We start from the raw sequence: 16,318 nt of genomic DNA on the forward strand, positions 1-16,318 counted from the left end.
ATTCAAAATGAATACACATCCTCCGCTGCACCTTGGTTTTATTACGACGACGGCCGTTACAGAATCACCCACCAAAAAACGGACCAAGCAGCGGAGGAAGGAGCAGTGCAAGGAGAAGAACTAGGAGAGGAGCTATCTGGAATCGTGGACTTGGGAGGAATTGCTGGACGGTAAAGGACCATGGGCTCAAGCTGGGGAGTATCGCCGCCCGCAGTGGGAGATCAAGGCGGCGATAGCTGAGAGGCGCTGGTATGAAGCGAGGGAGCGCAGCAGACATGAGAGGCAGCCCCCCCCAAAAAAATATTGGGGGGGCACACCGGGAGATTGGCAGAGTCAGGCGGTAGACCTGAGCCAACTCCCCGTGCTTACCGGAAGCAGCGTGGTACTGGTAAGGCACCGTGTTATGCTGTGAAGCGCACGGTGTCTCCAGTGCATGTTCATAGCCCGGTGCGCTATAGGCCAGCCCCCCGCAAGTGCCATGCGAGTGCAGGCATCGAGCCAGGACGGATTGTGCCAGCTCAGCACGTCTGGTCTCCAGTGCGCCTTTTCGGTCCAGGTTATCCTGCACCGGCTCTGCGCACTGTGTCTACAGGGCGCTGGGAGGGCCCAATTCGCCCAATGCCTGCGCTCCGCCCATGCCGGGCCAAAGTGGGCATTCAGCCTGGAGTGTGGGTAAAGAGCCTACGTACCAGAACTCCAGTGCTCCCCCACAGCCGGTTTATCCTGTGCCTCCTCCTCGGACCAGGCCTCCAGTGGGTCTCCCCATCCTGGTCAGTCCTGTGCCTCCTCCACGGACCAGGTCTCCAGGGGGTCTCCCCATCCTGGTCAGTCCTGTACCTCCTCCATGGACCAGGCCTCCAGGGGGTCTCCCCATCCTGGTCAAGCCTGTTCCTCCTCCACGGACCAGGCCTCCAGTGGGTCTCCCCAGCCTGGTGAGTCCAGTGCCTGCGCCCAGAGCCAGGCCTCCTTCATGTCTCCCCAGCCTGGTGAGTCCTGGGCCAGAGCCGCCCGCCAGTCCGGAGCCGCCAGAGCCGCCCGCCAGTCCGGAGCCACCAGAGCCGCCCGCCAGTCCGGAGCCGCCAGAGCCGTCCGCCAGTCCGGAGCCGCCAGAGCCGCCCGCCAGTCCGGAGCCGCCAGAGCCGCCCGCCAGTGTGGAGCCGCCAGAGCCGCCCGCCAGTCCGGAGCCGCCAGAGCCGCCCGCCTGTCCGGAGCCGCCAGAGCCGCCTTCCTGTCCAGAGCAGCCAGAGCCGCCCGCCTGACCGGGCGCAACCAGAATCGCCCGCCAGCCGGGGTGGAGCGGAGGCCACGTCCCGCACCTGAGCCGCCGCTGTAAGAAGGCCCACCCGAACCCTCCCCTTCAGAGTCAGGTTTTGCGGCCGGAGTCCGCACCTTTGGGGGGGGTACTGTAACGCCCTGGACACAGAGAGGGGTTTTTGTTCTTTATTTTGGTTAGGCCAGGGTGTTACATTGGGTGGGCGTTCTATGTTCTTTTTTCTAGGTTGGTTTGTTTTGTTGATTTTGGCCGTGTGGCTTCCAATTAGGCACAGCTGTAGTTTGTTGTTGCTGATTGGGAGTCACACATAAGTAGCCTGTTTTTCCTTTGGGTTTTGTGGGTGATTGTTTTCTGTTTCGTTCATTTTTGACCAGACAGGATTGTTTGCTGTCGTTGCTGTTTAGTGTTTTGTTTATAGTGGTTCATTTTATTAAATATTCAAAATGAATACACATTCTCCGCTGCACCTTGGTTTTATTACGACGACGGCCGTTACCACTCCCTTGTCTGTCATGAATGTTGAATAAACATATTCTGCTGATTGGTTCTTAGTAAGGTCGAAATTTGAGACAAAATATTTATGGATTTTTTTTATTTGTTTAACCTTTATTTAACTAGGCAAGTCAGTTAAGAACAAATTCTTATTTACAATGACGGCCTATACCGGCCAAACCCGGACGACGCTGGGCCAATTGTGCTCCGCCCTATGGGACTTCAAATCACGGCCGATTGTGATACAGCCTGGGTGTCTGTAGTGACGCTTCTAGCACTGAGATGCAGTGCCATAGACCGCTGCGCCACTTGGGAGTAGTATTAAACCGACTTCAAAACATTTTGTTTTGTATTTTGTATTTATTATGGATCCCCATTAGCTCCTCCTAAAGCAGCATACTCTTCCTGGGATCCAGCAGAATTAAGGCAGTTTATACAATTTTAAAAACATTACAAAACATTCACAGATTTCATGACATACTGTGTGCCATCAGGCCCTTACTCCACCACTACCACATATCTACAGTACTAAATCCATGTGTATGTATAGTGCATATGTTATCGTGTGTGTGTGCGTATGTACGTGTCTGTGCCAATGTTTGTTTTGCTTCACAGTCCCCGCTGTTCCATAAGGTGTTTTTTTTCATCTGTTTTTAAATCTAATTTTACTGCTTGCGTCAGTTAAACATGGGTCTTTGTGCGTGGCAATCAATACTTGTTTGCTCATCAGCTAAGGCACGTGCCCAAGACGAAAGTTCATGCACGCAATGCATGCATACTAACTGAAGTCTTGCTGGTGTTTACATGGTTTTGCGCATGCTACCAGCGTTCTAAAAGGTAAAGTAAACAATATTTTCCTGTCGATATTTTATCAAACATTTACACCAGCTGAAGGACCAACCACACAGACAACTGGTAGAGAATGGCGCAGCAATGAATAGCAACCCTTTTACGGGCTCCTGACCAATTCTGTTATTTTGTGTTTTTTTTGTGCTGATCTTAACTTTTTTTCTACATAATGTTTCCGCCATCGTTTCCTATGACTGAAAATAGCTTCTTGACATCAGAACAGCGATCACTAACCTCGATTCGGATGAAGATTTGTACTTCAAAGAATCGGAGGCGCAGGACATGCTGCTCACCCCGGGCCAGGCCCTAATCCCAGAGATTCTGAAAAGAAAAAGGCGGCGTGAGAGAAGCTGACGTATGGGCACTGGGCACGGAGACGAAACTATGTCGGCGAGTTCATAAACCGCTTCTACCCTCCGTTCTATTGGCAAACATACAATCACTGGAGAACAAACTAAATGAGCTCCGTTTGAGACTACCCAATCAAAGGGAAGTGAATAATTGTAATATCCTATGTTTCTTGGAGTTGTGGCTGTGCAAGGACGTGGATAATATACAAGTACCAATCAAAAGTTTGGACACACATACTCAATCATGGGTTTTTCTTTATTTTTACTATTTTCTACATTGTAGAATAATAGTGAAGACATCAGAACTATGAAATAACACATATGGAATCATGTAGTAACCAAAAAAGTCTTAAACAAATTCTACAAATTAGCCACTCTTTACCTTGGTAACAGCTTTGCACACTCTTGGCATTCTCTCAACCAGCTTCATGAGGTAGTCACCTGGAATGCATTTTAATTAACAGTTGTGCTTTGCTAAAACTTAATTTGTGGAATTTCTTCTTAATGTGTTTGAGCCAATCCGTTGTGTTGTGACAAGTTAGGTTTGGTATAGAGAATATAGGCCTATTCGTAGAAGACCAAGTCGATATTATGGCAAGAACAGCTCAAATAGGCAAAGAGAAACAACAGTCAATCATTACTTTAAGACATGAAGGTCAATCAACCAGGAAAATGGAAAGAACTTAGATTTTTTTTTAAAGTGCATTTGCAAAAACCACATAGCGCTATGATGAAACTGGCTCTCATGAGGACCGCCACATGAAAAGGAAGACCCAGAGTTACCTGCGCTGCGGAGGATAAGTTATTTAGAGTTACCAGCCTCAGAAATTGCAGCCCAAATAAATGTTTCACAAAGTTCAAGTAACAGACACTACTAAAGGACACAAATAATAAGAAGAGACTTGCTTGGGCCAAGAAACACGAGCAATGGACATTAGACCGGTGGAAATCTGTCTTTTGGTCTGATGAGTCCAAATTTGAGATTTTTGGTTCCAACCGCCGTGTTTTTGTGAGACGCGGAGTAGGTGAACGGACGATCTCTGCATGTGTGGTTTCCACCGTGAAGCATGCAGGAGGGGGTGTGATTGTGTGGGGGTGCTTTGCTGGTGACACTGTCTGTGATTTATTTAGAATTCAAGACACACTTAACCAGCATGGCTACCACAGCATTCTGCAGCGATACATCATCCCATCTGGTTTGCACTTAGTGGGATTATCATTTGTTTTTCAACAGGACAAATACCCAACACACCTCCAGGCTGTGTAAGGGCTATTTGACCAAGCAGGAGAGTGATGGAGTGCTGCATCAGATGACCTGGCCACCACAATCACCCGACTTCAACCCAATTGAGATGGTTTGGGATGAGTTGGAGCGCAGAGTGAAGGAAAAGCAGCCAACAAGTGCTCAGCATATGTGGGAACTCCTTCAAGACTGTTGGAAAAGCATTCCAGGTGACGCCTGTTGAGAGAATGCCAAGAGTGTGCAGGAAGTACCAGTGATTCGCACAATATGGACGTGGCCATATGAAGCGGATCCTGAACTACAGGACTGTTTCACTAGCACAGACTGGAATATATTCTGGGATTCTTATGATGGCATGGAGGAGTTTACCACATCAGTCGCCGACTTCATTAATAAGTGCATCGATGACGTTGTCCCCACAGTGACCATACTTACATAACCCAACTAGAAGCCATGGATTACAGGCAACATCCGGACTGAGCTAAAGGCTAGAGCTGCCACTTACAAGGAGCAGGATGACAACGGTGGTAGGCCTGATCACCGACGATGATGAGACAACCTATAGGGAGGAGGTCAGAGACCTGGCAGTGTGGTGCCAGGACAACAACCTCTCCCTCAACATCAGCCAGAAAAAGGAGCTGATCATGGACTGTGGGAAATGGAGGGCTGAGCACTTTCCTAGTCACATCGACAGGGCTGTAGTAGAGCAGGTTGAGAGCTTCAAGTTCTTCGGTGCCCACATCACTAAGGCTTTATCATGGTCCACACACACCAACACAGTCGTGAATAGGGCATGACAACGCCTCTTCCCATGCAGGAGGCTGAAAAGATTTGGCATGGGCCCTCAGATCCTCAAAAAGTTCTACAGTTGCACCATTGATAGCATCTTGGCTGTACCAGGCAGAGGAAGTCCCTAAAAATTGTCAAAGACTCCAGCCACCCAAGTCATGGACTCTCTCCTACCGCACGGCAAGCGGTACCGATGCACCAAGTCTGGAACCAACAGCCAACAGGACCATGAACAGCTTCTACCCCCAAGCCATAACACTGCTAAATAGTTAGTAACCCTCTAAAGTCGATTGACGCACTGGTGCATTCGTTAGGGCGCGGCAAATGTTCTCACAACACAAAAACTCTCCAGTCTTGGTGATGATTATAGAACATATGTATAAAACATTCACCTAGTGTTGCAAGAATGTTCATAGAACACCTTTAATCATCTGTTCTTTAAATGTTTCCAGAATGTTTTATTAAGTTGTGGGAAGAGAACAAAATGGGGACATCACAAGAAATGTGTTCCCAAAACACAAAAACTGTCCTGTTGTGCGGATGATTGTACAATGTTTCTTTTAGAGTGCAAAAAACACTCACCTGATTTTACAAGAATGTTCCCAGAACACATTTAAGCTGTTTTTTAAAAAGGTTTCCAGAATATTGAATTAGGTTGTGGGAACAGTCTGGTGGGAACATTGTGGGGACATCACAAAAGACATGTTCCCAAAGCACAAAAACTATCCAGTTATACAATATTTATTTTAGGGTGCAAAAGCATTCGCCTGATATTGCAAGAACGTTCCCAGAACACATTTAGTATTTTCTTTGAAGGTTCCCAGAATGTTGCATTAGGTTGTGGAAACAGTCTGGTGTGAACATTGTGGGGAAATATTTTATACAAACATATACATTTTGTGGGAGTGTTCTGGGGTGGTTGTTATAGATGTTGTGCACCACATTTTTGTGAACGTTAGAACATTGTAAGGATATCTCATCTGAAACATTTTTATAAATAAATAGATTTTATCAGAAACATTCTCAGACTGTTTTGGGGATGTTATCAGCCTAGACCTTAGCTGCTTTTAGCAATGCTAGTATACACTAGCATTGCTAGGAATTAGCTTGCCAAAAAAACAGGATAGTCCACCGGAAGCCAGAAGTTAAATAAAATTCAATTTCAACTGTCAGTAGGCTTGGTCCTTATGCAGGGGGGGATTTAGAAAAAAATCATCTGATAGAACATAAATCAAATCGACTTTCCAAACCACAGGCAAAGTGAAAAAACGAACATTTAATGGAACGTATTATTAAACTTGGGTCTGTTGTAGACCCATTCAGTTTCTCTTCATTTACCTCATGCACGTGCACCATACCTGCACAAAAAAAGCAAGAACTTGTTGGGGACTTTTATTTTGACATGAGGGAAGCAGAGAAGAACTGCATTTCTGCAACAGACCCAAGTTGAATTATATGTTACCTAAAATGTTTATTTTTGCCTGTGGTCTTGGTTATTTACTTGGTTATAAGGTTGAAGGTGGTATTGTCCAGGGAAGGGATAGCCAGTTGCCTTGTGCATTTACATATTCTGCATTCGTGGAGATGGGCTGTGCTGCTTTGAGCTGCAGTGGATTTGTGTTTAACTGTTTATTTACCGTCAAAGGTTTATTCAGCTATGTCTGTGAGTCAATTTCCTTTTTTGGTGTCATGTAGAGTTGTGTCTTTTAATATTTTCTTCACCGTAGCCTAAACATGGACATTGGACAACCTGCGCCACTCCCTCGCTGTAAATAAACCATTCAGCACTTGAAGACCTGGTTACAAGTTATGCCTTCCTACATCTTCCTTGGCTACTATGGGTCCGCAATTTTACACTATTATTTGCATAACTTAGCTCTCTTTTGCTCTCTTTTGCTCTCTCTCTCTCTCTCTCTCTCTCTCACACACACACACACACACACACCACACACACACACACACACACACACACACACACACACACACACACACACACATACATACATACATATACACACCCACCCCTTCCTGTGGTTGTTGTTTATCAATTTTAGGGGAAATGACGTCTCTATCTAGTCCTTCCATAGGCACGTATAATGAATGATATGGTGCTGCATGTGAATTGCTTTCCTGTTATTGGCTACTCTCCTGATGCGAATAGCATATTTCTGTACACAAATATTATAGCTAAAAAATATATTATATACTGAATTACTTATACTGTAATTATAATTTAATGTCGGATTCCATCAATATTTCTTTACATTATAAATGTAGCTTTTTGAGCTTTAGATTTCGCAACATTGCATCTGTGCACAAGTCGTGTCAGTCTATTTCAATAATTTCTGATCCGTCAGCCTTCGCCTGTCGTGTAAATTCACACACTCACATTGCTCTCATTCTTTCACTGCTGTTACTAAACAGAGTTTCCCTCCTACAGTAGCCTCAAAAACAACCCGACAGATGTTTTAGCCAGAGTAGTGCTGCTATCTTCTGGTCATTTCGTAGTAGGACACATGTATCGTTCATTATAATTGGGAATCGTACTCAATATTGTTTTTCCGTTTGGTGCATTCTGCTAGGTGCGCATTATACACCCTTCCTCTTTTTACTCACAAATGCAGGCACATTGTTTACCAATTTATTATTAGTTTTTAATCTGATTGATTCACAAAGCAATGTGGTACTGTATAGGCTACCATCAGCTTTGAATTACCCAAATATCTATTCATATAACGTCTATTTATCCAGTCAATCAACTCCCACCGATTTTCTTAAATTATACATGACTTATATTACATAAGACGATCATGATAGGGAACACCAAAACTAAATGTATTGTAGCCAATGTAGGCTATACCCATTATCATTACACACAGTGCTTGGAATTACGAATTAGAATACGTGACTATTTCGAACGCTGTAACAATGGAATAGAAATTGATCGAGTTATTTTGGACGGACTACAATCTGGCGAAGCCTATCTATGGCGGCTACGCACCGCCCACTGGTCAAGATGACTCGAAATAAACCACTGATATGCCTTTAACCGTGAAACTGACGCCTGGTATCTTTGATTGTCAGGCTAAACAACCAATGGACGTCCAGAAAGCAACAACGTGGCTAAAACCGTCCGCTGAAGTAGCCAATCGTTGCAGTCGCAGCAAAGCCTATTTGACCGTACTACGTCCTCCAACTCTCTGACAATTTGTGTCTGAGCAGCGATTTCAGCACCACTTCGCTGTCCACTGACAGGATCACCGAAGGTAAGGAGACTCAAGATTGGCACTTTCTTATTCCACTTGGAATGATTTTAAAACGTCCCTAAAATATGCAGGAACTCCGACAGATTAAGTGTAGTATTTTAAACATCCTTTGTGGTTTAATTAGCTCATAAATTCATAACCATGTGGGGGTTATTAGGCTAATCGTATTGAATAGACTGGAGTGGAGTCGCCGACTCACCCTTAGATACTGTGGTAACTCGCTGGAACTCTCGGGCCACAACCCTAATGTCAACTCATTGTGTCATGTATGCAGGATAAACTTGCTTGTAATTTACACGCTGCGCGTGTCATGCTCTTGGACAGAGTGGGTATTGTAATGTAGTTGCAGCTTATGCTACTATGATAGGGGGTAGGATAAACTAAGAAAGTAGCCTAGTCCACCTGGTATGTTACAGTAAATCTGGGACAAGAGTGTAGCATGCAGAGTTTACTCAAAAAGGCTATTTATTCTACACATAAGCATGTGAATCATTATATTGGTGGTTTTAGCTTGAATGCTATTATTGCAGATGAGTTTGATCCATCAGACAGCAGTGCTAACGTACTGTTGCCTAGTGTTTCATGTAAGTAAAAGCCTAGCACTGCCAACGACATGTTGATGTGTTGAATGGCAAATGCATACAATCCTCATGTTCACCTGTGCTTTATGTTATCACACGTTGCTCTGCGTTTTGCACTGGCGCCTTGCACGCAGCGGAACACTGCGTTCCCAGGTGAATTCTCTCTGTCTCCCCACACTGACAGCCAGCAGTGCCATACTCAGGGGTCTCTATTAACATTTCACATTGGCATTGTAGTCATTTAGCAGACGCTCTTATCCAGAGCGACTTACAGTCAGCGCATTCATCTTAGCATAGCTAGGTGGGACAACCACATATCACAGGCATATTGACTCCGACGTTACACAGTACACTGTCATCAACCACCTGTCAGCAAATCACCACGTCGTTAAACATCTCCTAAACGGTCAGCGTCAGTTAGAGGAGAGGAACGACGGAGACAGAATCCACTGAGGATACTGTAGCGAGTAACAGGTGTTTCGTTCTCACACATGAACTGACTGAATTAATTAAGACTAAGCTATTATTAGCTGCTAGTGGCTCTGCGCACTGTATCGTCCAAGTACTGGGGAAGAGAAGAGCAAATAGAGGCCATACTGTCCTATATACAGTCCAGCATGATATTGGGGAAATAGGGAGAGAAGCGTTTAGACGTGTCTGTTGATATAACCTAGTATTGAGTATGCAGAGGTTGTGTCCATCTTAAAGTTACCCACAGGGTTCTTGATTGTCAACGTGACTGTGATTGTACAGGTGTGCAAAATATTTTGTCTTTGTTCATTTTTGTCAGGGCTGGACTACAATAGTTACAGGCTGATATACGTCACCTTTCACAGGACTGGCACTGTATTTATAAGCTGTTGACCAACCGAGAGCTTGGGACTTTAAGGGTCTATCTGTATTTTTGACAAAATTGGGTTATTGACATAGCCTTGTTCTGTTCAATGTATTCCCACTGCTTCACTTTTCCTAAGGAAGTTCAGGAGTAACAATGTGCTTAACAAGTCACATAATAAGTTGCATGGACTCACTCTGTGTGCAATAATAGTGTTTAACAAGATTTCTGAATGACTACCTCATCTCTGTACCCCTAACATACAATTATCTGTGTAAGGTCCCTCAGTTGAGCAGGGAATTTCAAACACAGATTCAACCACAAAGACCAGGGAGGTTTTCCAATGCCTGGCAAAGAAAAGCACCTATTGGTAAAATAAAAAAAGAAGACATTGAAAATCCCTTTGAACATGGTGAAGTTATTAATTACACTTTGAAGGTACAGTATATCAATACACCCAGTCACTACAAAGATACAGGCGTCCTTCCTAACTCAGTTGCCGGAGAGGAAGGAAACCGCTCAGGAATTTCACAATGAGGCCAATGGTGACTTTAAACAGTTACGGAGTTTAATGGCTGCGATAGGAGAAAACTGAGGATGGATCAAAAAAATTGTTATTCCACAATACTAACCTAAATGACAGAGTGAAATGAAGGAAGCCTGTACAGAATAAAAAAATATTCTAAAACATGCATCCTGTTGCAATAAGGCAATAAAGTAAAACTGCAAAAAAATGGGGCAAACAAATGTTACTTTATGTCCTGAATACAAAGCGTTATGTTTGGGGCAAATCCAATACAACACATCACTGAGTATCATGCTTGTCATTGGCAAAGACTAGGGAGTTTTTTGGGATAAAAATAAATGTAATAGATGTAAGCGCGGGCAAAATCCTAGAGAAAAACCTGGTTCAGTCTGCTTTCCACCAGACACTGGAACACAAGTTCAACTTTCAGCAGGACACTAATCTAGAACACAAGGCCAAATATACACTGGAGTTGCTTACCAAGAAGACATTGAATGTTCTTGATTGCCCTAGAAAATCTATGGCAAGATTTGAAAATGGCAGAGCCTGAAGAATAAAAAATAATAATGTGCAAATATTGTACAATCCAGGTGTGCAAAGCTCTTAGAGACTTACTTACCCAGGAAGACCCACAGCTGTAATCGCTGCCAAAGGTGATTCTAACATGTATTGACTCGGGTGTGAAAACTTACGTTAACAAGATATTTCTGTATTTCATTTTCAATAAATTTGCAAAAATGTATAAAAACATGTTTTCACTTTGTCATCATGGGGTATTGTCTGTAGATGGGTGAGGAATTTAAAAAAAAATCTATTGTGAATTCAGGCTGTAACAAAACAAAATGTGGAATAAGTCATGCGGTATACCCTAATTCATGTTGTGAGGTTCAAAAGAATACCATATAAAAATAGCTGACACCATTCAAACCAATGAGATTTCTGAACTTAAAGTCAATTATCTCAGAACCATCTTGTTGCAGATAGAACCTTATCGTCCCAAGCTCTCCAAATGTAGATTTGGCTTATTGTTTTGTTGCACAGTATGTTGTAGCCTACCTATCACATGAGAATACCTCAGTTCAGATGCTGGCCTATTCTTCCATGTGTCAGATGAGTTCATCTCTGTTTCTAACTGGATGTGTCTCAACTAAACTAATGATAGCACGGCGTTATGGAAAGCCTAATGATGGAGGATATTGTGGTGAACCATCTGCATTATTAACAGTTAGATTGGGGATACAGTGTCCCTCTGGTTTAATTTCGGTAGCATTTATAAACCATTCCCGCAGGTCAACAACATGGTCCTAGGAGGTGTTTGGTTTCCACTATGCATATTTCCGTAGGTCCACACACAACACAGATCTGACACCACCCAACGTGAATGGCGTTCTCAGTCAGACACACACACACACACAACTATAAATAATTCAATCTATTCAACTCAATCCATGGCATCGCACACTCTAAGGTCAAGGGTCAGGGAGAAGAGAGAGGAAAGAGTGTGGGTAATCATCCTACTGACTGACATGCTACGCACGACTCAGGTTCTTACTAGATAGTAGTGTGTCAGGGTGAGTGAATGGCTCCTGTAGCCTGTAGGCTAGGGTTGTGTCCCAAATGGCACCCTATTCCCTATGTAGTGCACTTTTTTTGGCCATAGGACTTTAGTCAAAAGTAGTGCACTACATAGGGAAAAGGGTTCCATTTGTGACACAGATTAGTTGATGTCAGGTGGCATTGAGTCTACCGTGAGCACAGGACCAGACTTCAACCAATAGGAAATCAGACTTAGTTCAGTATCCTCTGCAAGTCACTTTCACTGACAATCATGCTGATCCCCTTAGGGCACAGAAGGGTGTGTGTGTGTGTGTGTGTGTGTGTGTGTGTGTGTGTGTGTGTGTGTGTGTGTGTGGATGGCAACCATGTAGACCTAGTCCTGTTCCACTCTCATGTATCCACAACACCGCGAAATATCAATTTTGTAGCGTATTGAATTGGAAACTGGAATTTTAAGGCTGTATATTAACATGCTGAATTAAAACATTAAAACGTTTGTTGCTTCTTCAAAGGATGAAGGATTTAGTATCCATTTTTGTCCATCAGTCCTTTCTTATAAATGGTTTGCATTTCTTTGAAATGCTTTGAATCTATACATAGTCTTACATGTAGATTAGTACTTGATGTAAGAGGTCATTTCCATGTAAAACGATCCATGACTACCAGGATGTGAAGTTCATAGGAGCATATCAAATTGGATGTCAAATAAAAGATAAGAGTATATATTTTTATTTATTTAAGGCATATATAAATCTTTCAACCATTGTACATCCTAAAAATTGGGAATAAGCAAAGACTTTGATTTCTGGTCAAACAGATGGAAAAGGGGTCTTAAAAAACATGTACCAGGAAAAAGTCTTAAAAGTGAAATAATATCAACACTTATATTTAGTTTTGGAGAAATGTTTCTGCCTTCTGTAAGTTTAAGAAACAGTGCCTTGTGTCTTAAAATTCCGGTCCCAAAAACTGACGTATCTGTAAGACACTTTCTAATTTCTCTCCCTCATGAGGGAGGATAAGGAAAGTTCACAGAAGTAACAAGTAATGGCAGACCTACCAATTAGTTCTTGTTTTTTTATTCATTATCAAGTGAATAAAACTCTAAATTCTGTTACCAAATCCAATGGAATTTTTGGAATTAAATTGGCTTTCACAAATTTGGACAGCACAGTACAGTAGAGTACAGTACAGTAAAGAATAGTAGAGTACAGTACAGTAGAGTACAGTACAGTAAAGAATAGTAGAGCACAGTACAGTAGAGTACAGTAAAGAATAGTAGAGTACAGTACAGTAAAGAATAGTAGAGTACAGTACAGTAGAGTACAGTACACTAAAGAATAGTAGAGTACAGTACACTAAAGAATAGTAGAGTACAGTACAGTAAAGAATAGTAGAGTAGAGTACAGTACAGTAAAGAATAGTAGAGTACAGTACAGTAAAGAATAGTAGAATACAGTACAGTGGAGTACAGTACAGTAAAGACTAGTAGAGTACAGTACAGTAAAGAATAGTAGAGTACAGTAAGTAAAGAATAGTAGAGTACAGTACAGTAAAGAATAGTAGAGTACAGTGCAGTAGAGTACAGTAAAGAATAGTAGAGTACAGTAAAGAATAGTAGAGTACAGTACAGTAAAGAATAAAGTACAGTAGAGTACTGTAGAGTACAGTAAAGAATAGTACAGTACAGTAGAGCACAGTACAGAATAGTAGAGTACAGTATTTTTATTTTACCTTTATTTAACTAGGCAAGTCAGTTAAGAAGAAATTCTTATTTTCAATGACGGCCTAGGAACAGTGGGTTAACTGCACTCTACTTTACTGTACTCTACAGAACGACAGATGTGTACCTTGTCAATCTTTCGGTTACAAGTCTAACGCTCTAACCACTAGGCTACGCTGCCGCCCCGAAAGAACAGTAGAGTACAGTACAGTAGAGTACAGTACAGTAAAGAATAGTAGAGTACAGTACAGTAGAGTACAGTACAGTAGAGTACAGTACAGTAAAGAATAGTAGAGTACAGTACAGTAGAGTACAGTACAGTAAAGAATAGTAGAGTACAGTACACAGTAGAGCACACTAGAGTTGAGTACACTATAATGTAAAGTACTGTAGTGTACTGAACTATACTCTACTTTACTGTGCTGTACTGTACTGAACTCTGCTCTACTCTACTCTACTGAACTCTGCTCTACTCTACTCTACTGAACTCTGCTGTACTGTACTGTACTGTGCTGTACTTTGATGTTCAAACTTGTGAAACATAGACGTCTATGATTGATCCGGTCCAGACCAACCAAATATGGTCTTGATTGGGGCCAGAAGCACATTAAAGTAATAGTGTGTAGAATAATATCCAAATATGTGAAGGAGGATATTGCACATTTCTACCTTTGTGTACCTGGTTAGGATACATCACCATGAAGAGAATGACGTTCATATCCATAATTATGCACTTCTGTATAGTACTGATCATGGACCCATGATGAAATTCATGTTCCTGCAATTCCGTTACCGATTGTAAATCCACTTCACTTACTGTAGTTCAATACCAAAATATTTTTTTTCAAAGTTAAGTTGTCATGTCATAGCTGACACTCCATTATTTCTGCAGACATCTTTGAATGTTAATTCAGAGCAGATATTTAACATTCTGTTACTATACTTTGCATCTCCACAGTTCTTCCAGTAACTGTGTTTTAGTCAAATGTTCAGTGTAACTTGTTAAAAGGAGTACTTGTGCATAGAGTTGTATGGTTTGTTAGACTTTAAATCAATGTTTTTTGTTTGGCATACATTTTAAAGTGAAAAATCGAATTCTCAGCGCAATTCCGTTACCGTGGAATTGCCCAAGAGCAACACTTTACACAGATTATTGTCTGTTTCATCGCACAACTTTGATTGCCTCTTGTTTTTCCATAGAAAGAGATTTCCATAAACACTATATTGGAAAACTCTTCTGGTGTGTATTGGAAAACACTTCTGGTGTGTGTGTTGTCAGTGTGTACATCCTTCATTCTTTCCACCTTGAACAGAAGGAATAAATAGAGGTGAATAATATAGTCTGTCCTTCCTGATCAACAGACGGCTGGCTTGTCAGAGTAGACAGGAGAGAGAGACCATTGTAAATACAACCTATATTTATGTTCATTTATTTTCCCTTTTGTACTTGAACTATTTGCACATTGTTATAACACTGTACGTAGCTATAATATGACATTTTAAAAGTCTCTATTCCTTTGAAACTTTTGTTAACTGTAAATTTTTTGGGGTTAATTTCACTTTTGTTTATTATCTATTTTTCCCATGCCAATAAAGCCTTTTGAATTGAATTGAGAGAGAGAGAGAGAGACTCATTCCACTAAAAATACCACATTAACCCCCCATAAAAACACATTGCGTGCCACCCAAACCTCCACACAATCACATTACACAGTACACAACAACACAGTACAATACAATTCACAATCCAGCACCACATTACAAACATACATCCAACCCCTCCTCTCCTGCTGTACAGACAGCCCCCCTTGACCCCCCCATACCTCCTGAAACATCTCTACACTGTTAATAATTTTATAGAACTCAAAATCAACCCTAAGGCAGAGAGAGAGAGAGTTTTTATTCTTGTCATAATTTGTTTTGGTAATGTAAATTCCATTACATTTCATGCCAATTAGACCTAATCTTCCTGAAATCAATTAAATTAAATTCCCAGAGTTAGAAGGAAAGGGGGGACTCTACGGCAAAGTGGAGAGAGAGGCAGCATATGACTGGCATTTGTAGATCGTGCTGCTGCAAGGTTGCAAAAACCTCTGGTCCTTTTGGTGGCTAATTAAACCGTACGGCTGTTCTTCCCTTGGCAGTAAGGCAACGTGGCTGCAGCGATATAGAGCCTTTGAAAACTTCCCCAGCTTTCATGTGCAGAGCTGATATAGGCCTCGGAGTCTGAATAATATTACCCAGTGAACATGACCGCGGTCTTGCATGTTGTATTTCAGTCGTCTTCAAAAACATTTGAATTCACTTGGTTGTCGTGAGGAATTGAATTCATTAGACTTGTTGATCATACGTGCCAGGCGTCATACTGGAGAATGGGAGGGGTTCAAGAAAAGGATAGAGCGTTGTAAAACTCTTTATTAGGTTGTGGACTGGTTCTTCCTGCTGTGCTCCTCTCCTCGGATTGTCCTTGACCTCTGTGACCAGTAACAAACCAACACCACAGCAGGGTGTATGGCTTCCAGCCAAGTAGTCCTGCAGGACACGTCTCGTCAAGAGATTGGTGTAGCAGTCTAATGACTGGCTGTAGCCGTAGTATTTATACTGTAGCTTAATGGAAAGTGCATTGTCAGGCAACTAGACAAAAAAGCTGCTTTGTGGAAAAGAAGAGGACTTGGTGTCATTTGTCTATACTTAAGCAATAAGGCCCGAGGAGGTGCGGTATATGGCCAATACACCACGGCTAAGGGCTGTTCTTAGGTACGACGGAATGTAGAGTGCCTGGACACAGCCCTTAGCCGTGGTATATTGGCCATATACCACAATACCGTATTGCTATT

The 16,318-nt window shown here is 42.4% G+C and overlaps 1 protein-coding gene across 2 annotated transcripts in view; it reads left to right on the plus strand.

The window, feature by feature from the left end:
• The first annotated feature begins 7,966 nt into the window (after positions 1-7,966).
• LOC106602375 (WD repeat-containing protein 17) overlaps positions 7,967-16,318 on the plus strand; it is a 32,902-nt gene continuing 24,550 nt past the window's right edge. For both annotated transcript variants that reach the window (XM_045716615.2, XM_045716617.2), the window contains exon 1: positions 7,967-8,262. The gene's annotated coding sequence lies outside the window, so the exon portion shown is untranslated. The remainder of the gene's footprint in view (positions 8,263-16,318) is intronic.

Source organism: Salmo salar, chromosome 04, assembly GCF_965601325.2.
Source record: "Salmo salar chromosome 04, fSalSal1, whole genome shotgun sequence".
Lineage (NCBI taxonomy): Eukaryota > Metazoa > Chordata > Actinopteri > Salmoniformes > Salmonidae > Salmo > Salmo salar.